Raw genomic sequence first — 26,314 nt, 5'->3', positions numbered from 1 at the left:
GAAGAGCAGGAATGCATCACGGAAACCCTTCCCCTGTAACCATGGCTGGATGTAACGCTTGCAAGTGTGAAGCGCTCATGTTTGTGCATGAGCATTTCTGTACACCGTGTTCCACCTGGAGCACGGGAAGAGGAGCTCACTGTGACCCTGTCACAGCATCATATTTAGGCACAATCACACTCTGCTGCCATGAAGGAGGTGAGGGAGGGAGCGGGGAGCTGAAAACTCTCGTTTAGTGCCAGCTGAAGCAGTAAGTGACAAAATTCAGGTTTCCACCCACTTCCTTCTAAATTTGACATTTTGCAGCTATCATTTTCTACAAATCTGAGGAAAACGTACTTTTAGGAATAGCAGCACGACTCTAGCCCATAAAACTCTTAGAATTCACGTCACTTTATTGATAAATGTGCCAAACAGCAATGCAGGCAGCTAAGAGAGAACATCAGTAAGAGTACAGTAAAGGTCAGTGCAACAGGACTGCAGGAGGGACAACACAGTGACTGCCATGTCAACAAAAATACTCAGATGCACCTTAAAGTCTTTGTTCAAGGGTGAATCTGTTATCATTCCAAAAAATATGTGATGAACTCCATTTCAGTACGGGATGTATACACCTCTATTTAATCTCCCCTTAAGCAGAGATAAAGAATACTTTTATTAGGTCAACTGTCTCTTTAGTGTAGCTACTACCTGGCACATGGCAAAGCAAATGGAGGAGAGACCAGACAGCAAACTAGGCTGAGAACTTACCTGCTGTTTGTCAGTTTTGTCATGGATAGTTCTTGAATAGATAAAATCCAGTGGCAGAAAGGCAGGTAGCTAATGAAACTAATGAAAATGCTGCACAGATGGAGTGACCTGCAGCCAGGTGGTGTGTGGGGTTTGAGGCTAAGACATGCTCCACAGCCCAAGGGTCCTTGGAGAGCCATGAGGAGCTGTTCCCCAGTCTCCCACTGAACTGTGGAACAGCTCAGTGCTCCATGGAGGGAAACAGGGCCCAGGGACTGACCGTGCAGCAGATCATTAAAGCTGGGGCAGAGGGATCCAGACATCATTTCACTGTTCTGGTTAATCACTCTGTGCAAAGTGCAACAGCTAATCATGAGAAATAGGGAAGAAGCCATCTCAAAATGTTAAACCACCTGGCAACTGAAGGACAGGAAGGAACATTCAGGACCCATAAGAAAGCAAAGAAACACATATCCAAATCTACTAGATGAAGAGTTGCATATTGCTTCCCCATTATTTCGTGTATCTTTCTAAGGGAAGTTTTCAATCACATCTGTTCCACTAATTTAAGTTAAACTTAGTTAAATTAAATTGAAGTTAAATTAAATTGAGTTAGCTCAAAACTGCATTTCTCAGTTATAAAATTATTTTTCACAAAAAAATAATACAAACAGTAAGGCGAAGGGAGAGGAAATGTGTAATCCCAAACTGCAGCTCCTGGAAACAGAAGGAGCTGAAGATGACTTCAAGGAGAAGAATCAGACTCTTCTGCACCTGGGGACCTCAGCAAAGTAGAGGCATTGTAGCAGTGTCCTACCAGTGCTGCTTCATGTGGCAACAAGAGTTTGTGGTTCCTCTGCTCTGCTGCAGCTCCAGCTGCAAGGGTGGGTGATCCTGTGATGCACATCTGCCAGGGCTCCATCAGTGCTAACACACCCAATGGTTGTATGAAACACTTCTCATCCTGGCCAGAAGCAATTTTACGAAGGTGTAGATTGGAGTTTTGTCCTCCACTTGGCATTTATCCTGCCTCAAATGGAGTAAGATTTTTTTAAAGGCAAATATGTTTCCTCAGTCGAAAAAAATACTATAGTCAGAATATTGTACAAACTTATAGATGTTGCCAGACAAAGCCTTACCAAGATCACAAGATTTGTGTAGCAGAATTCAGAATTTGCTGTTTGGCTACATACTACTCTATGTTGCAAGGTCCCAATATATCTGGGACTTCCAGATGCTCTGAAAATAAAATAGCATACTTAAAATACTTAAAATAGCAATATGCTTCAATAAAGCTAACAGTGTTACTAATTATATTGCTATTCTATCAATACTCCAACTGGTTATTAGTACCATTACTTATGAAAGGAAAGTAATAATAAGCCAGACTGACCTAAAACTGAATTTTAAAATGGAGATTCCTGAAATCTCTTGCACTTTAAGAAGTTTGCTGAACAAATCGATGCTAGTCTGTGAAGAAGCAGCTCATTTGCTAACAAGTCATCAGAAAGGCTGACAAAATTCAGTACATGGAGCATTATTGGATTTGTAATAATTCCAAAGGACAGTATCTGGATAAATAGGTTTAAGCCTATCCTTATTGTACCCTTTTCTGAAAAATAGATCAAAATTGTCTCCTTTGGTAGCTAAAAGTAGGTGCATTCTAGGGTTTAAAAAATGTAGTATTGACCTAGACAGTCCAAATGTAAGTTGAAATCAACACTGAGAGGGGCCCAAGGCAAAACCTCAGACCTAAATAACTCCAGTTTCAAGAAGTTCTAAGTCAGGTTCATATAGATGCTTCACATAAGAGGGAGGTGCTCTCTGAGCTTCCTTTGTCCTGAGGACTTCCATAGTCCTGCCAGTGGTGACATGCAGGTTGCACCTATGTATCAGGCAACCCTCCCCATCACCTGCACCACCAGGATGGTTTCTGGCTTGCTTTTGGCTCTCAGCCACCAGCCCTCAGGCTGGCTCAAGAGCTGTCTGTGTTGTGGAGGTCCCTGAAAAGGAGAGTGCTGCTCTCAGGGGTGACCTTACATGGCAGGGACCTGTGTGTCCCCTGTGTCCCCCACCTGTCTGTCTCTGCAGAAATGAGTTCCATGATGTGAAGACCTGCTCAGACCTTCCCTTTTGTTGTTGCCACTGCTTCTTTGGAGGAGTGTGGGAGAAGTCAACACTCATGTATGAAAACAGAACTCACTTTATGTTACATCAGTAGCCTATTGACATGGAACAGCACAGTAAGCTTTCTTGCTGATAAATAAAAATGATTAGTTTAACTGATGGTTGTATATTCATCATTCTTGATACCCAGTAAACATTCTGGTTGTCAAGCAGGTAATGTCTGACACATCTGCCCTGTTGTTTATCTCTCAGGCTACACTAACTCAAGCACCTCATCCTTGTCTTCATTCTTTGCCCACCCTCTCAAAAGGTCTGATTGATAGTATGGCTATATTTGCATATTTGTTATATTTGGTTTTTTAATTCCAACAGTACTAGTCTAATAGTGGAGTTCTGAAAACTTCTAAAACCCACAGCTTACACTTAGTACCATTGTTAATTCCAACCATTTGCTACCTGCTAATATAATAAACACATGCTTAGGGTTATATTCAGACTACCTAAAATAGCCTTAACACTCCAGCTTTGGAGCCAAAGCTCAGGGAGACAGGAGCAGTTTGGCTTGGCTCCCCACAGAGCCTTTGGAGACAAATAGTCACAGTGTCCACATTAAGCACTGTGTAAGTACTGGTTAGAGAACACAGCCCCTATATCTCTGTTGGCTGGACAAAAAGCCAGCTCTGTAGCCCTGCAGAACCAGTGGCTTTTTCAGCTTTCTGTTCCCTTGAATTTAGGATTTGTATGTAAGTGCAACTCATGTGAGGCTCTCTAAAAAGTAGACAGGGTACTCCTTGAAGGGTCCCATTCAGAGCGAGTAGAATTTTAGCTAAGTTTGTATCTAGAATCATTAAAGCTTGTCTGGCACTTATAAAACCTTTTCAGAGCAATTTAGAGAATTTACTCAAGCTGCTGAGTGCCATCTTGCTACATTATTGGCATAGATTCAGAAGTCAAACAGTTCTTATGTGATCATGGCAATTTCTGATTAATTAAACTATGTTCTTTACATACAAAAGTACATGAAACCTGACTCCAACCTCAGCTTTCAGCTTTCACAATCAACAAGTACAAAACTGTGATTCTTCCCTCTTCCACCAAGATTTAATGAATTTCCTTTTGGAACTGTTAAATACAAGAACAGCAACTAAAATATGAACCTTATAATAAGATTGGTTTATACACTCATTACTTCAGCAAAAACTGGAAGGAACATAGGCAAAAACAGAGAAGATTTTCAGTTCTGAGTCTCACTTGCAATTGGATTTCAGACTCCCAAAACTGATGCAATGCCACATGCTTTGTCTTGGAATCATTGTTTTTCCAAGCTCTCCCCTCAAAATTGCCACAAGGTATAACATTACCCCAGCCTAAACATGGAAAAGAAGAGACAGAGGAGAACACTGACACTTTTGGGTGATGAGTGGACGACCAGTAGCATCAATTCAGAAGCAGCAGGTCTGCAGGGCAGACAGGAATAAAGAAGGATGTAGAGCCAAGAGGAGATAGATGGTCCCCACTTCTCCCTGCAGAGGGGAGGCTTTGGATAGCAGTGCAGGAGGAAGGGCATTGTAATTGGCTGAGCTTTTTCATTTAATCAGTAGCAACTCTTATGCTATGTGAGGCTTCACTGACCACGTGGCCCCTGCCTCTGACATGGGTGATTTCTGCAGGTAGAAAATATACAGGTGTGCACACGTTTGCTGAGCTCATGTCAGGCAGCTGCTCTGCACAAACCCCACACTAGACCAGGATCCTGGGCTCTTGCTTGCAGCTCACCCAGATGGGTTCAGATCCCAAGGAAATCAGGGAGTCTGAGTAGCATTGGAACCCACGTGTGGTGGGAAACTTACCCTCTCAAGCAAAGTGGAGCATGGATTTTTTTTAAATTCACCTCTTGTTTTCTCCACTATAAACAGTCCTGCTATTTCCTTTCCAAGGTTCTATCAAAAGTTCCCATGTCTTGATAACTGGACAAGATCAAGAGGCAGTAATTGAAAGTGTGTAGCAAAATAGGAAAGACAACTGGGAATGAGAGAATTACAAAAAAGCCTGAGTCTGGAGAAAGAGATGGGGAAAGTTCCTCACATCCCATGACTGACTATGAGACAGATTGCTGAGGGAAAGGCAATGGACAACCTGAGAAAGAGATGTGTTGTATGTGAGAACTGGGCAGATTCATACTGTGCAAAACTTTGCCATCAGACAAGCTGCCCCAGAAGGAGTTTGGCCCTTGGAGCTAATCTGGAGAGATGACCAGGAGCACAACAGAAGATGGGGAATGTCGAAAGGGAAGAAATCCTCAGCAAAGAGAAACAGATGACAAAATAAAAGTGATGCAATGCCAGGTGGGAATCATAAAATCATAGAATGGTTTGGGTTGGAAGGGACTTAAAAACAATCTAGTTCCAATCCCTCTGCCATGAACAGGGATACCTTCCACTAGACCAGGTTAGTTCCAGTCAAAACCAACTGGGGAATTTGCATTGGGAGGTCATTAGAGCACCTGCTGAATGAGGAAGCGGGAATTTGACACAGGAGAATTTACAATGAGGAAAGAAAGCTGGCTGGTCATGGAAAGAAAGATCGGGACAAGCAGCCAGATTTGGCACAGGATGAGGCAGAAGGATATGTTGATCCTGTACACTAAAGTAAGCAGTGCTTCTGAGCCCTTCATCAGGAAGTTAAAGGCTGTGCCAGGAAATAGACACAGAAAATTATTATTAAATTAAAACCCAGAAGGAGCCTTCACACTTGGCCTAATTTGGAAGAGCTGGAATTTGCAGCCTTGGAGTTCTTGTAACATGCTTGGTGCATGTATATGTTTGTACTTTGGGGCACAGGAGGGGTTCAGTCTATTCCATGCCAGAAGCCAAGAGTGCGAAACCAGGGCTTTCCTTCTTAGTGATCTACAGCTTCTGAGTCTTCAGCTGAAAAGTTCATTGGCCTGTCTTGTTTGTGCTCTACATTACAGTACCTAATCTCACATCTGATCAGTTGTCAGACAAGGTTCATCAGAGCTGTCTCATCTCCATTACCTGCCCCCATCCCAGTTTTTCAAGCTTACTAATCCACCAGTTTCTCATTTCTGTGGGAGGAGACCTTGCATCACCTCTACAGGACTGGCTTATTTTTACCTACATTGAATTTCATTGTGCTGTGTTTTCCACATATTTTGAACACTGATATATCTCTTACTTACTGTTTTTCTTTACTCAGTGACACTGGGATAATCACTTTAACTTCCTGGGGACATGTCACCATCATTCATGAGTCACCATTCAGCAGAGTCCTTAGCAGGCCACTCCTTGGGGGTGCAGCTCTGGGAGGCCACCAGATAGCCAGGTGCTGCTGAAGTGGCAGGAGAGCAGACCTGACAGCAGTATTGAGAGGAGGGCAACAGCACAAACAGCCACAGCTTTCAGTCCTGCTTCACAAGCAGGACCAAGCTTCTTGTACAGCACCCAGGGGTGTGCAGACACATCCCAGCCTGAGCACAGCACTTTCCCTAGGGCTCCAAGAAATTCCACACAGATTAGGAGTAGTCAAGAAGACTCATTGTTAACACCAAAAAGCTCATGGCATAACAGCCCTTTCCTCTCTTGTTTTCCTCTCCTGTTCTGGTGGAAGCCCTTTTCTTACCCTTCTTCAAAACCCAGCTCCCCAAGCCAAGACCCCCAGCCCATACAGGTAACAGATTTCTGATTCTCATATTTCCCAAACCCCATACTGCTTCACACACAGCCTCAGTGCCTAAATGTCTGCTTTCCAGCTCTTCCTACAATTACTTCACAGATGAAGCACTCAGTGCTGACCTCTTTCACAGCCCCTTTCCCTTACTTTCTGAGCCCATCCCTCTCCACATCATCTGAAAACACTGACTCCAACATTCTCTAAATTCCTCACTGAAGTGCTCCAGGGATGGCCACAGAACAGATATCAGAGCCAAACTCGCCATGTTACACAAGACCAAGTTAGCACCTCTGAGCTGATCCTTGCTCAGCCATAACAGCTCCTTTGCTCACCCACAACACTGCTGCACAGGAATGTCTTCTCTATCACTACCTTAGTGTTCCTTAAGTCCATGCAGTCCTAAGAGACTAGGCAGGAGCAGCTGATATCTTCTAGCCACCTCAGAACTAAGACATATGGACAGAATTGCTGATGAATTTTGAGATGTACTATGTGACAGGTGCTTTTGGCTCTGGTTATCTGAAATGAGGGGGAAGAGGTGGAAAGGGTCTCAGATGGAGAGTTTTCTAGTGGAGGTTTAAATATGCCTAGCCATGAATCATTCTTGTCTATGCTGACCACAGAGCATCACATCTGTTGTTTTTATGGTCAAGAAAAATAAAAAAAGAAAATGACTAATACATCCTTATATAGACAAGCCACTTGAGTCAAAAGACTCTAAAGCAGAGTCTGCTAATTGGACAAAACCATGGCTCATAATAGCATTTTAACATTTCTCCTACTTACTGTTTGTCTTTCGGTTACTTACTGAAGGGTGTTAACCTAGAAGTGGTCACCGTGAGGGTTTGAAGTTACAGTAACACCCCATTAAGCAGTACATGGCAAATTTACTTCACACCTGGCTTGTCAGTGGTAGCATTTCACACTCTGAAGGCTGCCAGCCAAGCCAAACAGCAGCACAGGCATCCACGCAGTGACTGGCAGGTTTACAGCCAGGAAAGCAGGCAACATTGTTCCATCCCTTGAAAAAAGCACAGGGGGTTTCAGGCACAGACTGGGAATCCATCACATTTATATCTGAAACTCAGATATGTCTCCTCTGTCAGCACTCATTGTACAGAAATATGTACGCATGTGCTCCACGGTGGGCAAAACCACCCAGTGCATGTGACAGGAACAGCATCCGCAATGTCGGAAGCTCAGCACATGGAATCATATCCCAGCAGGGATAAAAGCACAGGATAAAAGCACACACAACACTGGAGCCCTGGAAATAGATCAAGTATTGGCTTGTAGGAGTGAACCTCACCTTCCTTTGCTGTCACTAAGCTGGAGCCTTTGAGGTTTCAGTTGTGCTCTGGGTAATACTTCTGTGCACTCCAGAGCAATCTTCATGGCTGGGTCTGTAGGTTTCAGTCCTCTTTGCCCTTATTCCCTACTGAGACACTTAACAGATTATACCACTGTGGCCTCAAATCTCTTCTGCTACCATTAGACCAGTAAAATTACAGCAAGGCAAGAAAAATATTTCTGTATTCCTGTAGTTGCCCAGTCTCAGTTCCCAAACATCTTCTGAATTTATGCCAGCTGCTTTACATAGGTGCTATTCATGTTTTTATTTATGTATGAAAATGTATTTAACCTGCAGGGTGGGGTTTGCTTCTTGTCCACCAAACAGTGCTGTCTTTAAACATGCAAATTTGATCTGTTTGCAGCATCCAAAATAGAAACATTGCACTAACAGTAATTAGATCAGAGTTTAAAAGGATGAGATCCTCATTAAGGCTTTTCCTCAAAGACTTTACAAGCTTAGAGCTTGAATCTAATCTTCAATGTCAGCTGAAAGGGAAGCCAGGGGGGTTGATAGAGGGGAACAACCATATCTGGCATTGGTTGCTATTGGTGAAAAGAAACAAGGGGTTAGTGCTGCAAATAGTAAATCCATAACGTCTTTGAGGAACAGCCACATCCTGGAGGCTCTCCTAAGAATCCCTGCTTCAACAGGACTTTGGTGTATTGTAAAGAAAAAAGCTGAAGTGTTGAGTGCCCTGACTTTCTCACCCTTCCTCTCCCTCCAAAGCAGATGTCACTGCAGGCAGCCACATTGAGTACGTGGAACATCTTTGGAGAAAAATTTAAAACTTAGGATGTCAAACCAGCTAGATTTACTCTGGCCTGTCTTAATTCAGTCTTCCCAGAGCTTCATTCTCTCTTTTTTTCTCTCTCTGTTTCATCTTGTTTGTTTCTTCCCTTCTTCCTGCCATACTGGTGCCCCTTCTTCCACATTCTATTTCTAAATAGCCCAAAGGAGTCACAAAAAACCCAGGTGAATTTGCAATGGTTTTATCATCCATGTTTTACAGGTAGAAAAGTGAGGGACAGAAATATTAGGTACCTGACCAAATATATTCTAAGTGTGTGTGTCAGGGCATAGGCCCAAGCTGCAAAACCACCTTTCTTGTCTCTATCTATTCATTCACACACAATGTGATTCTTGTTGCAACCAGCTTTCTTTTCTTGCCTCCTGTTGAAATCTTCAGTTTCATTACCCCTCTGCTCCTTAACATTCTTATTTACTTCTTGATCTTTTGTTTTGCTACTGTCCTCACTTCCATAGGTCTTTATTGGTACCCCAAAACATCCCCTTATGAGGGTTCAGTAGATTGAGTCAGAGCTTTGCACTCCCCAGGAAAGCTTTGCATTTAAAAATATGAAAGGCAGCAAGAACTTAAAAGACAATGGCAGATTTATTTCAAACTATAGGGATGGGTTTAAGATACAACTGATTCTTAGAGCCTGGGATTTAATATGGAAGATGAGATGGAAGAAGTAATCCAATTGGTCTAAGTCTTAAATATGGCCCAGATCTGCTTGTAAATTAAAAGTAATAATTATGCATTACTTTTAAAAGCATTTGATTTCATTTTAATGGCCTTTGCAAATTGCATTACTAGATCATTTGTTTACAAAAGTAACACACACATTGATTGCAACAAGTTTTACAGGACATAAAACTGAGTGGAAACACATCCACATGTTTGACAATAATGAGCTTCAAATTTCCGTCACATAAGAAGAATAATTTCCTATTTTAAAACCCAAGATCTTTCTGGTCTAAATCTTAAAGTTTTAAGAATTGTATTTGTTCCAGATGAGTGATATAAAAATGCTGGTACACAAATGAATGGATTATAAAGATTCATGAGGCAAACTGCAGTCTATAGCCAGAGGAAGCTAGTCTACTATGAAGCCAGGATCACAACACCATGCTCATGAGCCACGGAGTACATGTGATATTACCCATTGTCTTACCTCTTAACACTCCTCAAATAAGAAGGAAGAATCTGAAATATTTTTTCAGTGTTGCAACAGTGCTTCTTCTGCATTACATTTCACTTCCATTTATTAAGATGGATTATCCACTTCATGCTAAACCCTGACATCCTTTTAGTCGCTAATTAGCTAAATTCCCATCAGACCTGCTGCTACCCAGTTCTGAGATTTGTGTAATCAGTTAGGCCTGGCCTAATCAGAGTGGTTTCATTGTACAATCAACCTCAGAGGTATAAAAGTACATGAACGGATAAGAAAGAAAAAACCAGAGTGTTACCTCATATTGATTTCAGTGACTCAATGGGAGGTCTGAAAAAAGACTGAGTAAGAGTCAAGCAAATAACCTGATAAAATATTTCTCTTAAGTGTTGGTGGCCCTCTTTTTTATTTACTGGAATAGCATTTCTATAAGTTGACAATGTCATCTGTATTGTGCTAATTTCAGTGCCTCCAACTTGAAGAGAAGCAACAAATAAAAAGATTAAGTATTCTGTACAGAAGACCAAGGATCTTAGATGTCAAAGCTAAAAAACCACAGTGAAGAATTCTGTTGTTCACTGGTCTTTGTAATGGAAAAGGAGGGGGGAAAAGAGCAGACTATCAAGACTTCACCCCTCACCCCTTTTTCTCCTCTTTCTAACAGCCCCCTGAGGATCATTCATAGAATCACAGAATATCATGAGCTGGAAGGGACCCACAAGGATCATTGAAGTCCATCTCCTGGCTCTGCACAGGACCATCCCCAAGAGTCACACTGTGTGCCTGAGCATTGTCCAAATGCTTCTTGAACCCTGTTAGGGCTGGTGCTGGGACCACTTCTATATGGAGACTGTTCCAGTGCCTGACAACACTCTGGGTGAAAAACCTTTTCCTGATACCAAACTTGAGCTTCCCCTGACACAGCTTCAGACCATTGCTGAAGGTCCTGTCACTGGTCACCAGAGAGAAGAGATCAGTGCCTGCCCCTCCTCTTCCCCTCACAAGGAAGTTGCAGACTGGGATGAGCTCTCCCCTCAGTCACCTCATCTCCAGGCTGAACAGACCAAGTGACCTCAACTGCTCCTCATACAGCTTCCTCACAATCCTCATTGTCCTTCTTTGGACACCCTCAAATAGCTTAATGTCTTTCTTATATTGTGGTGCACAAAACAGCGCTCAAGGTGAGGTAGCCCCAGTGCAGAGCAGAGAGGACAATCCTCTCCCTTGCCCGGCTGGCCATGCTGTGCCTGGTGCACCCCAGGACAGGGCTGGCCCTCCTGGCTGCCAGGACACTGATAGCTCTGTTCAGCTTGTCACCAAGCAGCACCCCCAGGTCCCTTTCCTCAGCACTGCTCTCCAGCCTCTCAATCCCCAGTCTGTCCATACATCCAGGTGTGCCCATCCTAGCTGCAGAATCCAGCACTTTTCCTGTTAAAATTGATATGGTTGGTGATTGCCCAGCCCTCTAAATGGTCAGGGTCTCTCTGCAGGGCCTTTCTTTGAGGAAGTCAACAGCTCCTCCCAGTTTATTGCCATTAGAATTAGCTGAGCCTTGGGGAGCCAGTGGCAAGCACAGTGTGGATGCTTGCCACAGTGTGGATGCTGCACCCAGACCCTGTACAAGTCCAATCTCCCACCCTTCTGTGGGATCTGAAGCAAGACCCTCACAGGAATTTGCCAGGATCACTGCAGCAGGAGAAGGCAGTGTGTACAGACACTGCTGACTGCTGTACTCACAGAAAGGTAGAAAGTTTGGAGGAGGGGTTAGTGAGGCAGAGTAGAGGTTAGGTTTCTGAGAAGATGAGGTCTGGAGGCAGGTAAGAGAAAGGAAGACAAATTATTGAAATGGAAATAATCCAATTAAACTATTAGTGAATTTAAATAAACTTGTGGTTGTTTCATTTTTACAATTGAAAGCTATGGAAAGGAAAAAAGAAAACCTAACTGAGAATTGCTGTCCTGCTTTACAGATGTGCCATTATACCTGGTGAGTGAAATCAAAGGTAATAGGACCACCACCTTATTCAAGACTAAAAATTCACCCACTAAGTGAAACAGATGTCCTGTTCCCACAGGCCAGCCAGGGCTCTGGGCCCAGATCCAACCAATAACAGAAATAGTAACTTCATTTTTGCTTCTACTTCTCATTTCACTTTTAAATTACAAACAAAGTTTTATACCTTTAGTTTGGTAATTAATCGCACCCCTTAAAATTAGGCCTTCTACATTAAAAAAAATCTGATATTTATACCAAAAAAAAAAAAAGCAGTGATATGAAAAAGAATAAAGAATCTAGGAGGTGAGACACTATAATCTCAGTAATGCTAAAAGAGAGAATTTTGTCCATGGCAATGAGACCATGCTCCTATCAGAACTAGGATCAGGTACTTTGTTCAAATCTTTTCTGCTTTACAAAAAAAAAAAAAAAAAAGTCAACAGCAGTAAGGATGAAAGAGGTAGCGAAGTACCACAGGCCAATATCTGCTGCCTAAAACAAGCAATAATTCATCTGGACTTCCATCAGACTGATGTTGTAGCTCAGGCTGTGGCTGCAGGTGAGTAGACATTGTACCCAACAAAAATATATCCTACAGTCAGAATGAGAAAGAAACCTTTCTGCATGTCAAAACATACTTAGTAGCTGAACAGAAACGTACAGCTATCATGGACTACCTTGCATTAACCATGCAGATCCCCTCAGTGAGCATGTCAAGATATTTGAAAGAAGTCAGATTTTGCCTTTCTCTCACCATGGAGTTTTGCCATCTTACTTTTCCAGCCACAGACACTGAATTTCATCCCTATTCTGGTTTGCTTGGCTGCAGCCACCCTGTCACCCATACATCTGTTCAGCATTCTACTGCTGTGTCCTTCACACAAAACAAGCAACAGCAGCAGCTACCTAAAATTAAAAACCAAACAAAATTTCCTCCTGAACTGTGAAGACACATGTATTACACACACAACACAAACTGTGGTATTTACTAAATGACTGTCCTTCACTTCGTCTTGTCTTTCCATTTTTTTACCCATATGTCCCAACCCCAATGCCAGATTACTTCACCTGCCACATAAACAGTCTCTGCTCTATTATTCAAGATCACACTTTTGTACGCTTAAGTTGTCAGAGCCTGCTGGGATGCAATAAAATGTTTTCTTTCTTTCACATATTTTGAATAAGGGGCTCCTATATAGAAAGATGTGAGATAAATTTCTGTCTCCATCAAGCTCTGCCTTAAATTATGGGTCTAAGGCTCTGGAACACAAAGCCCTCTATATCTACAAGGTCTGGGTAAGAGGTGAAGGAAAGCTGTAACTTAAATATATTTCAACAGACTATCTCAAAACACATTCTCCAATTATACATCTCTCCCTTAAGCCCTAAAAATGAAATCGCTTGACAGTAACTGAGCTTTCTCTAGTTGCTTTTTTTGATTGCTTTTTCCGGAATTCCACATCCACAGCTAAATTCCTAGGTCTGCATTTTTGAAGATGTCTTTCTAATGATTCAGATTTTTTTTTAAATGAAGCATCATATACAAAGTGTGCTTCTTTATTCTATTTGTTCATTTAATCCTTACACAAGCAAAATACTGGTTCCAATTCCCTGGTTGTAATTTCTTGTTGATTGATTCATTGTTCAGCTATAAGCTCAGTGATCAAAATATTTAGAAGGCTTTCAGGAGGTCATCTAGTAGTGCCCAAAGGCAGAATTGACTATACATCAACAGCTCTTGGCAGCTGCTCGTCCAACCGGTTTTTAAAAACCTCCAGTGATGGAGATTTCATCATTTCCCTAGGCAACCTGTGCCAGAGCATAACTACCCTTATCATTAGAAAGTTTTTCTTCCCAGAAAGTAGGATCATCTACTGGAAGACATATCAGTCACTGAGAAATGCTTTGAGATAACGCTGTGCTGTCATCCAAATCCACCAGGTGCTTACTCAGGCTTAACATTTGGTAAGGAATATGCCATCCTTGAAAGATACAGAAATGTTTTTGAGCCACTCCCTAGACAATAACTGATAGCAACCGATTAAGATTCAATTAGCCATTGGCTCCTTAGTGGCAATAAATATCTCAGTGGCTGCTCCTGGATATCTTCCACACAATGAATAAGAATGAACTGGGAACTACACTTCTCCAAAATATTTAATTCTTAAAGAATAGACATTAAGGGGGGAAAAAATTGCTTGGATCAAATACTGAAAGCATCCAGCCTGTGATGAGATCCAGATGGCATTGTGAAAGATCAGATTAGGCTGGATTAGGCCAAATATATATTCCAAGTAGTTTTGCCAATAAGCAAAAAGAAGCTTCCAAGAAGGCCTACTGAGTTTGCAATTTAAACTGGCACTCCCTGCAACATGATCAAACCACATTAGTGACAGTCAGCCTCATGAATGCATGCTTGTTTCATACATGCCTGTTTTAAAGCAAAAAACTAGAGAGTAGTTGTTTAAGGACACGAGAGAAAGGGCATTTTCAATGGTGTTATGGCTAGCAGCTCTTATTTACTCTCCACATTTCAAGAAGGAAAATGGAGGCCAGGAGAAACCAATCCATTTTGGCTAGTTCAATTTTCCATGCCTGAGATTCTTGACTTTAAAAAGAAAGAAACAGAGATTAATCTTATTTCTTCATTAAATTTTTTAAGAAAAATATTGAAGCTGTTCTCCTGCTCTATTGAAAAAGCTTTCCATGGTAACCAGATAATGAGAGTTAAAAAAGAAAAAGAAATACAAAAAAAAGCCAAGCAGAAACTCCAAGTCGCAATCACAAACCCTCCATTAAAATTTTATTCTATTCAGTTCCTATCATTCACTTGGTCCCCATCCAAATGGTGGCTGAGCCACCTCCTTTTTTTACTTCCATTATCTGGCAAGAATATCTGCAAGCTCTGTGCTTGTGTGGAGGTTCAAACACGTGCAGAGGCTATGATGTAAAAGAAAATCCTAGAACCCCTAGAATGAAACAGATGGCACATGAAACACTACAGATGTGAGAACAGATGAACACTGGAGTGGTTTTCAGTGGTCCCATTCTGGACTTCCAGGGGATTTGTGCATGAATTCACCCCCTCTGACTCAGGCATGTGATTGAAGAGACTCTTCACCCTTGGTCACCTCATTAGTCAGTGGAAGGAGATAAATATTTCCACTCCACTCAGGCCCTGTGTTGCTCTCAGAGAGCTCATTCTTCCACCCTTGCAGAAATTCGGAGCATCCAGATTCCTGTATTAGATATTCCCTTTAACAGGCAAATATTAGGTAAGAATGCAATCAGAGTTTACAATTTGGTGGAATGCCAACAGGGCATCTTACCTTGGCAACTTCATGCCTTGTGCAACGTGGGTATATCAGGGGCATGTGAACCTATGCAAGAGCAGGAAGGCCTGTAAGTTTTTCTAAGAAATAACCTCTGAGAAAGTTTAGCACTTGACCCCAGAGCACAGAAAGGGGTTTTCATCCCTTTTAGATTCTCCGTGACAGGGACGACACAGGAATTCTGTCTCCTCTAGGCTCAGTAGAAAAAAGGCAGTGCAAGAAACCAGAGTATTCCCTGTGGACACCAGAACCCCATGGCAAGCCCTCCTCCAGTCTGAGGGCATCTCAGACCACTTCCCCTACAGGACAGCTGTAATCACAAAGGCATGGAGCGTCCAGAGGAACTCTGTCTGATTCTGGTCATATAGTTCCCATCTTGGCAGGCCAAGTGATCAGTTAATTTCTGTAGCTGTGATTAGAATATGTCAGCAAGGTAGGTCCTAGAGCAAAACTGAATATACCAAGCTGAATGTCTGCTTTCTGGCTCTCTTTGTGTTTGTGCACACAGGCATGTCTGCATGTGTCTTTCTCTGTGAATTCCTCACCAAGAACCAAGGGCCTAAAAAGCTGAAATCAAGACTGTGCCAAAATAATGCATCCCAGATTTTAAATCAAACCTCTCATTTTCTGGCAGTAGGAACTTAGTCAGTATATTGTAAGTGTTCACACATTGCAGACATGATAATTTAAAAAGGTTTAGGGTTGTCTGCACCCCAGATTCCCTGTCATTTTGCAGCTCTGAGGCTTGTGTGCTGGAAGGGCTGTGGCAGCACCCCCTAATCCTTTAAACTCAGCCCTTCCAGCCTACCAACAGCAAGCAGGGTCGATTATGGCTCAGCTTGTGGCTTTTCAGTTGCATGTTAAGCTACCTCTCTTTCACTGTCTCCAGCCTGAGGCTGATATTTTCAGCTGCAGTCTCTGGTGTTTACTTCAGGGAGGGGCTGCCAGAAGGACAGCTGCCCTCCTGCCCTGGGGCAGTGTGGACTGGGAGGAAGCAGGAGATCCACTCCATCCTGCAGCCCTGGAGGAGCTGCCCCCTCCCCTGGGGAGCAAGCACCTGACTGAGCCAAAGAGCTTTCCCTGCTCAGGCTCCCAGGTCTGGGAGCACCTTGCCTGTCACCTCCAGCCATTATCCCACAACAGCCACCTCTCTAAAGCATTAAAAGGAGTAGAAACAAGATGTGAATATAGAGAAAGAAGAGTGTCCTCACCTCTCCATGATATATTTGCCCAAACAATTAAGTCTATAAGAAGAAAAAAAAATTATAAGAATTCCTTAATCTTAGTTTGGGCATGACTAGTAATTAAGCTAAGTGTTGTATTACCAATATGTACAATGTAATGAGATTCAGTTTATCGGTGATGAACAGAACTAGAAATTATGCTTTGACAGACATACTTAATTTTATTGATTGAAAAATCCAGCTAAATATAATATAACTAATATATAGCTATCAATTGGTCTGTTTTCATGTAACAGCAAAAATTGCCCTTGTACTGCCTGGCAAAAGAAGAAAAAGAAATTACACAAGTTGTCTGTCTCTCTTTTCCCACCATGAAGTCATGCAGAGACATGCATTTTCCTAATATGGGTTAGTTAATAACTCAATTTAGAAAGAATAAGCATGCACACTTTCATGTTGTGCCATGAAAACTTGCTAATTATAAAAATAAATCTGATCAGGCAGGAACTTTGGAGGGTTCAAAGTAGCCAAAAAAAGTCATAATTTCCCAAAAGGGTATGTTGAAAAATTAACATTAAGTTATTTTCCTAAATTCTTAGGGAAAACCATCCTAGCTGCAGGTCTGACACTTTGAGGTAGGTCGGGGCTCTATAGTCCCTTATGGGTTAAAATATATGCAAATTATAAAAAGTACATCCAAAGGGAAGCCAGACAAGTGGGAACTCAAAGATTAATTCATGGGTCTGGTAACTCTGAGCCTCCAGATTCCTCTCCTGCAGATACCAAATCTGTACAAAGCAAAAATCCACTTCATTATTCCATTCTCCCTTTGCTTCTCAAAGAAGACAGGTCAGATAAGGTTGTTCCATGTGAGACTGCTTTGCTGTTTGATGTAAGGGGCTTGTTCTGGTACCCTTGAATCAGGGATTCATATTAAACATTCATTGCCATCATAATCTTGGCTCAACCAAAACTGCAGGGGTAGTTTATCTTTACCATTGCAATCACAAATAGAAGAGGCTTTATCCTTCTGAAAAGGATCTATCAGCAGTGAAATACAAAAAAACCCCAAACCTTTGATGTGTCAGGATCTTCCACCATTCCCGGCTGAGAAGTTTGAAAGGACAGTAGGTTCCTGGCAATACGATATTCAAGCTAAGATTGGCTTCAGGTAATATAAAAACTTTTATTCCTCAGTGATCAAACTGTTGTTGTGATTGGCTGGAATTTGTGTGTTTCCAAAATAAATGACTGACTGCAGGGGATGGTCTAATGGGTGGAGGCTGGTATCCAGTCACAAAGGCGTATCCATTTTTAAATAAAATTATATACTTGTAATTGCACTTTGGCTCTTATTCACAATGAACCAAACCACAATAATTCTCAATAAGACAGTCAACCATCAACTACTGAACCCCAAACAGCTCAGACTGGGTTTGCCCTGAAGTATTAAGGTCAGGAAATCGCTTCTGCTAAGATGCGATGTTATGAAAATGTTTCAAAATACGAGCATTGGGACATAAGGTCAGCTTTGGGGCAATCTGCCAAGCAGGCTTTGCTTTCAAAGCCTTGCTTCCCACTCACCAGGCCAGGGAGGGTCTGATTGGGTGTAGATGTCCCAGTTTATGCAATATCACCCAGCAGAAAACCAAAATTTACGTGTCCCACACTGACTCAGCACAACAGGGCTACAGGGATGTGGTCCAATGAGGAGGGATCAAGCAAAAGCTCAGGCCACTGGTTCCCCTTTCATGGCCTTTCTCCTCCTAGGCAAACAAACAGTCCACAAGCAGCCATGGTATCCTGGCAGCTACTCAGGATGTTCTGTAGCCCACAGACAGGGCAGCACAGCAGATTTGGGCGCACCCAGTCACTACTGACCCCAAAGTGCACCTGTGGATATGGGACCAACTGCCCAGACACCAGAGACCTCTGTGAGCTCAGGGATGCTGATGCATGGGAACCATATCATCCTCCTTCCCTCTTTCTGAGTTGCTTCTTCCCTCTCCCAAACCCACTGTCCCTCTGCCTTTCCCCTGTATCCTGCTCCCACCAGACCCACATCACGAGAGGCATTTCTTAATCTTTTCTCATAGTCCCACTTCCTGCACCTCCCTGCACCTCCTGCACCATTGCAGCTATGAGCTGCGATGTGTGAATGCCAACTTTGACATTTCTCGTTTGTTATGAATTCATGCTCCTCTTTTCTTGAACTTGAGCTCAAACTCAGCTGGTGGGAACAGCTGTCCTCTCTTTTTCCTTTTCAGTTACTTGCTGAGGGACTACCCTTCACATCTGACTCACCACCTCACAGGCAGACCCAGGGGTTGACTTCCTTGTCACCCTGCTTTGAGGTTTCCTGCTTTGATACTGCAAAGAATGAAAAAGAAAAGGCAGAGGGGGGAAAGCCTCTCTTGTTGTAACACCTGGTCACTATCTGCTTGCATGAATAAAAATTGCACTCCTCTTTCTTTTGAGTTGAAGGTGATCAGGATGCTGGATAAGCATCCAGCCAGACTGTGTGGGGAATAAGGAGCTGCAGTTCAGTGTTTGACATACAAGCTGCCATTGGGAGCAGCAGCTCTGCCTGCACACTGCAGGTGTGGGATGTGCTGACCAGCCCACATTGACAGTACTTTGGGATTATCCCTGGATGGCAGAGGGGCTCTGTTACACAGCTCATGGCCCCAGATCTCTTCCACTGGGGTCCCCTACAACAGTACCAGACTCACACAATCATAGAGTATTTCAACTTGGAAAGGACCTGTAAGGATTCAACTCCTTCATCATCCCAGGACTACCTAAAGCTAAACTACATGACTAAAAGCATTTTTTGGATGGTCCTTGAACTCTTGACTGGTTGGTGCCATGATGCCTTCCCTGGGGAGCCTGCTCCAGTGATTGAGTATTATTAATTTTCATACATTTCTTAAATGAAATTTCTGAAGTAGTGAGGATTTGGCTCTAGCCCAGGTATAGTGCTGTGGCACTATGAGAGGGCCCCTGTTGCATATTCCTGGGGTGACAAGAGGTGTGTGGGCACGGCTGAGGACACACAGCCCTCTGAGAGCACAGAGTGACTGTGCAGGGCAAAGGCATGCTGCCCTCCTGGGGGACAGCAGGAGCTGCTCCCAGCACTCTGCTGGGACTGTGTCTTGGACTCAGATCACTGACAGATTTCAAAAGAGAGCCTGGGAATAAGTCAAGCTGAAGAGTACAATCGTGGCTCCAGTGCCCACAATTCTTTCCTGGCCTTTTGTCTTTAACACTAGGGACATACTCTGTGGGGCCAAGGGCATGGAGAGCCATGTGAACATGCAGCCTTTCTGGGAATATCCAGAGTGGCCTGCCTGCAAGGCTCCTGTCACTGGGAAACAGGAGCCAGCAAGCGTGCAGGATTCATTTCAACCAAACGAGCTGATCCATGGCAGCTGTGTATGGGTCTGTTTTCTGTCTGCAGCAAATGCAAAGAGGGCCTGCCTAAACCACAGTATAATAGGGGGTTAAGCTGTTCAGATTTCCTCCCATGTGCCAAAGGGTAGGAGCATGCACTCAGTCACTGTGCCCCAGCTGATACTCAATATATTTATTGTGCTACAATATGCTGATCATATGTCTGAGCCTGGAGAAATGATTAACATTTCTGGTTTGATTAAGTGAAGGTCCCTTTTGAAGCTGCAAATGATGCTGCTACAATCTATCAAGCAAATATGTATTTATGAATATTTAAAAATGCTAGTTATGCAAATGTGCACTTAGGGAATTTAAAAATACATGTAATTAATCTCTTTGGGGTTGCTGTGATCTGTTGAGTGAATACATATCCAAAGAGAATAATCAAGTCAATAAGGCAACAATGACTATTGCAGAAGGATACTCAGTTGTATCTCTCTTCTCCACAGATGATGGTAACACACAGTGGTTCTAGAGTAGACTGTCATCTTGTTCTTCAGTCATTTCTCTGTTGCAATAACTCAAGCTCGCTGACAAAGCAATCCCTGCCACAGCCACACTTAATCAGGGTGTTAAGTCTCATACAAAAAAGAAAGAGTGTGCAGCATCTTTCATCTTTTCTAGGTTAAATGTTTGTGTTTACATCCTTCATTCCACCATTCACTTGGTGAATGTCCTCAAAGATACTCAAAGTCCTCAAAAATACTCAGCTCTTATTTTTTGCAATGCCTGACCCCACAGCACCCCACTCCATGGTGGAATCCTCCTCCCCAAGTGCATGCAATGCCCAGGGAGCATGGATTATCTAAAGAAAGAGATCCTGGAAACCAGCCAGGCTGGGATTCACTAAAGCTAGCAAAGATACAAAGGAAAGAGATGGTGCTTAAAACATACAAGGGTTGTTTTCATTATCTAATAGCTCTGCTTCTGTGCTTACTCTGCATCTTGGTCCTCTTGCATCCACACTGCATTTCTATTTCTTCACATCTGGAATCTCTTTTGTAGACTTCAACAAGATAAAACATCAACACAGTAATAACAGGACAGACATAGCCTAAAAGTCTGAATGGATCAGCAGCATGTGTCTCCTGGCCACTTAGCATTCCCACACTCCCGCTGCCCAGTTGCTCTCTCATGACTAGTACTGAGCCTATCAGTCTGTCCTTGTGGAGCAAACAAATGGCTCTAGGAGCTACACATCATCTCCAGGTTATACTATGTAAAGGACCATTGGAGGAATCTGGCATCTTTGAGATTTCTTTCCATTTTCTTAATTTGATTGAAATTAGATAAAGGATTTAAAATTCATTGGGTGGGGAAAAAGCAAAAGCATGCATGCAGAATATATTCTCATCAGACTTGTATAATTTTCTCAGAAGACGGTATTTTAGAAACTATATTTGCACATAAATCTCCGTGGTTACTTACCTGGTAACTAAGAAAGAATCTGGAGATTGTTCTACCTGATTCATCTCCTCTTAAGCTTTCAGATATTCTGGGGTGTGCTTCTGGCTAGAGCTATTTCACTTCTTCTTCCCTTATCCATGTCAACTGGTAATTGGCTTCATTATCTTCTCAAGAGGGTTTCCATCTGAGGTACAAGAGACTGAGGATCAGATCCTCCTCATAACTCATTTCTGCAGCATTCAAAAACTGAGATTAAGAAAGCCTCACACCATAATTCTCCACAGATTCACCTTGCTACCAAGGAGAAGAATTTCAACCTGATGGAGGAAGCTTTTGACTGTCAGGGTTCCATTCTTTCTGCAGAGGATTCAGTCTGCAGCAGGTCCCCTATCTCTGGGGGCCACTGGCATCTACTGCTGGCTTGTCCATGAAGCCACCAGTCTCTCCTGCCCACGTGCTCCAGCACCTGGGCTCCAACAAAGGCACCCAAGAAACTGTACAACTATTCAATCCTTACACTTACATGGTAACATTGAGCCCCAAATATTGCACACTAACAGCTCTGTATGAGCAGCATAGCTATTTATTTATTTATTTTGCATCTCAACTAAGACAAGCAGTCAATTTCCATCTCCAGACTTGACACAGAAAAACAGAAAGCATAAAAAAACCTTAAATTTTCAGTGACAAAAGTGACAGTGCAGTACAGGTATTTAGAAATAATTGCTTCAAAATCATGGGAGCTGGGTCCATTTTTTCTGGAAGTGAAAATATAACAGGATCCTCCAGAAGGTACTGAACAGGTCACAAAGCTGGGATAGAGGGAGAGTAAGGGCAATGTTGACTCTCTGGAGATGTCTACAGTAAATTTGGGCTGCATTGAAGCTCACAGTCCACACAGGCCTGAGTACTCTCCATCACACACACTGTAACACAAGCACTCTGCACCTAGGGCAGCCACCCCACCCAGGAACAGGGCTGGCCCCAGAGCAGGCTCAGGAAATGCAAGGGCAGCTGGGTACCAGTGCAGAGCAGCAGATGAGAGTGGGGAGGGTTACATTCACTTAGAAATTCCTTTCCAAAAGCATGTAAACACAGCACAGACTTCCACAAAACTGATGGTGAAATCTAGACCTGGGCCAGGCTTGTGCAAAGAGGTGAAGTTCAGCCTTTAGGGAACAGTGTTAGCTTCACAGACACCTTTATTATTTACATCTGAATCCATCACTACCACACTTGTGACCACAGGAACAGCACAGGTACCTCTAAACCCTGCCTGGGAATCTGATGGTGTGAACAGGACTGATGAACTGCAGCATAGTTCAGCAGAACTGACTACAGTTTAGGAAATGGCAGCCTGTTTCTCATTTCAGAAGTCTGTGAGAAAAGGCAAAATCAGGACTATCACGTTCAGCAGTGCACTGACTGATATTTTCATATGCTGAGTTTCAGTAACAAAACCACATCTCTAGTGGAAATATTGACACAAATATGAACAGTGGCACTAAATGCTTTTAGAAAAGCATTTTATTTCTGAGCTTAGGACTTACTGTTTCAAGCAGCCACAACTAGTAGTTCTCATAAGCAAATTAGGTCCAATTATCTGATGTCTAAATTAGAATCCTCTCCCTCCTCAGCTCCATTTGCAGCAATTTTTAGCACAAGAGCAATAACAGTTAAACACACTTACCTAATTATAGATAATGATCTTTATAAAGAGCTGCTAGAATATGCTAAGCATCTTAGCATAAACATACTCATTCATTCCTACAGGAAGATTATGGTAAAGCCTGGTGATCATGGCAAATAGTACCCCTGTGGAAGAAACCTGCTCATTGCAAGACACCATGTTAGTCAAATGACCTGCCTCCTCCCTTTCTTCCATCCCATCAGCTGCAGGTGTTCCTTTCCAGCTCAGAAAGATCTCAGCCCACCCCTAATATCAGCACTTTTGTGGAAAGCATCCTTTATTGCCTCTGATTTGTGGCACTGTCTCTTACTGCCCATGAGGCAGGCCAGCTTGGAGACTCATTTTGTCCCAGACCCCACAGTGCTCTCACACTGTTTAATAAAAATAATGACCAAATTCTTCTGCCAGGGCAGATTAAAGTCACCACTTGACACAGAAGGGCCAGGTTTCCTCAGTATGACTGGGACAGTCAACACAATAAAACTCGAGTTCTGTCCAGTCCTCCTCCTTCCCTTCCTGACATTGCATCCTAGGAGCTCAGGAGCAAATGCTGCTGGCTCCCAAAAGGGACTGTGCCACACTCTCCACCCTTCCCTGCTTGACAAGACCAGTTTCATGTCACAGAGGCAAGCTACTGGAAAGACAAGCTCTCCTCCTGTGACCATGAACTCCCATTGGCATGACTCTGACAAACACCAATGCTGCTGAGAGAGAGCTACCAGGAGCTGAAACAGCCCTTGCACAGCAGAAGCAGCTGCCAAGGCCCTGGGGTGATCCTTTGGCCAGTTTTGGAGGACCCAGATCCTAACATGCTGTCTGGAGCACACACAACTTTTATGTCTAAGGACCAGGTCTGCAAGCTCTGGGGAAGCAGCAGGCAGAGCAGCAAGAGCATTTCCTCCCTTGCTGCCAGCAAACCTGAAAAACCACAAACTGTGGGGCTGGGAGGGACTGTGGGAGCAACCTCTGCACTGCAGACTGGTCTGGCACCTGCACCTGACACGAGAGCCACCTGAGAGAGATTGTACTACCCAAAAAGTTTCCTCCAGAGTGGTCTGTGCTCTTGCAGCTTTGATAGCACTGGGCTCACTCCCCTGAGATTTTATTCCTGCTTTGTATCCCTGTGAAATAACAAGAGAGGAAGCCTAGTGCAGACCCTGGTCTGAAGTTCTGTGTTCCTGCCCATTAAACTTCCAGCAGCCACCTCACCATTTTAGGCAATGGCAGTGGCCTGCTGCAGCAAATTAGGCTATCCTGGTCAGAGCAGAAACAGAAATTCCTTCACAGAACATTTTAAGAAGCATCATACGGGACATGTAAAAGATGTGTTGCCATGATTTGTTGAGGGTCTGATCTCTTGTGACTACAAAAAAGTCACTTCTGTCAGGGGAAACACACAAGGGAAGCACCTTTGCTGCTGTCAGGAACAAATGAAGATGCAGCAATAATAAAAATTAGAAAATGGCCCCATTAAGGCATCAGCTGTTTAATGCTGCTAAATTACGAAGTCTAGTCAGAGAACAACACGGTACAGAAACAAAACTGCTTTGAGAGGCCAAACCCATGCTTGGGAAAAGCAGTAGAGAGGAGCTGGTTACAAAAGAAGTACATCTGGTGAAGGACCTGCTTTTACATGTGGTATACTATCTGTGTGAATATCAGCACATCTGATGCCAGCACCTATGACAAGTTACTGTGCAAAGCCTTTTGTAACCCGGAGGTGAGGTTGCAAGACTGCTAAGAACACCATCCCAAACCTCAATCCTCTGGGCCAACTCATCTCAGGGCTGCTGCTTGCAGCCTACAGCCAGACCCTCCCCATGTCCCTGCACTAAACTGCCATAAAAAACTGGTTTTGGGAAAGTCACATACTAATAGTGTGCAGAGCAGATGAGTATGTGGCTGGTGTGCTGGGTTCTGAAGACTTCCTGCCTCTTACCCAGGAAGGGCAGGGTCTGCAGGTGTCATCTGAGGTGAAAAATAAAGTGCAGCTCCCAGTGACTTATTCCTAGTTACTGCTTTGGCTTTCAAGGTCTGTGTTAATGAAAGAAACTGAACTGTATTTGTATGGAAATACAAATGTCCAGAGGACACACGTGATAGTAGAAAAAAGAAGGACCATATGATTTTGGGCAGGCAGAGTGCAACTCCAGCTGCATGCACACAAAACCCCGTTCTTTGCAGTGATAGAAAAATGGACAGGCCTGTTTCCAGCACCTGAAGATGTGTCTGCAGTGCCTTTGCATGACTGACCAGAAAGCAGACCCCAGGGTTGAGAGATTTTGCACCTCAGCCATCTGCGTGCCACAGGAGCTCTGTGAGAATCCCCCAAGAAGGGCCTCAGCTGGGTGGATTTAACTGAGAAGAAAACAGGCATTTCCTGCTGGTATGAGCACAGCACTGATTCTCTCCTGCACAGCAATCTATTTGTCCCATTTTACATTTAAGAAACAAAGAAACAGAAAAGGGCTGGTTCCCCTGACCTGGAGTCAGGCCTAGGACCCATCTGAACTGGTGAAGAGCTTGCACCATCTGTTCCCAGGATTCAAGGGTTTCTCTTCAGGGGAACACACCAGAAGAATCAATATTAATAGCATCAGCCAGGAGCTATTCACCTTCAGTACCTGAAACTGCAGATTTTCTGCCAAATGAACTCTGATAAGTGATCTGAAATACTCCATCCAATACAATCTTGAATAAGATGAACTCTTCCACAAAATACTGCCTCTGTATAACTAGGAAATGTGAAGGGCATGTTCTCTTCTGCATACACAGGCCTCTTGCTGCATAGGTCCAATAGGCATTAACAATCCTAGTGTTGGTAACTACTTGTCATAGACCTAATCTGGAACAATAATTCTTGCAACTTCCCTGAATAGTTTCAAATTATTAATTACAAAGCTCATTCATGACTTTCAGTTGCTAATCTTTTTTTCCCCCAGCTAATCCTATACTTTTCAGAAAAGATGGTGTGCCTAATTTGTGTTATTACTGCAAGAATTTATTAAAATAGAGCTTTAATAGGATCAAGGCACAGTGGGTCAGGTTCCCACCTCCAAGGCCAGAGCTCTAGACCTCAATAATGCCTGTTTTATTGTGCAAAATCTAAACTAGCAAGATGCTTTGCCAGCATTGGGAATGGGCATGAAGTGGTTTCTTTCTCTTATCCTGCCTTTTTCAAAAGAAAAGCAAACACGGCATATTCTTCTAACTAGCTCAAAGAATAAGGAAGTTGCTCCATAGTGGAACACATCAATGGGCACCATATTTCACCCAGGGACAGATGAGAATTTGGCGTTTTTTACAACACTATCAGTGGAGAGGATTAAATCCTTTTATCTACTTCTAAGCATAGTTTTCCTCTGGTTTAGACAATTAGATTAAATGGACATAA

This window comes from Agelaius phoeniceus, chromosome 2, assembly GCF_051311805.1.
Source record: "Agelaius phoeniceus isolate bAgePho1 chromosome 2, bAgePho1.hap1, whole genome shotgun sequence".
NCBI lineage: Eukaryota > Metazoa > Chordata > Aves > Passeriformes > Icteridae > Agelaius > Agelaius phoeniceus.
This window is presented reverse-complemented; position numbering follows the sequence as displayed.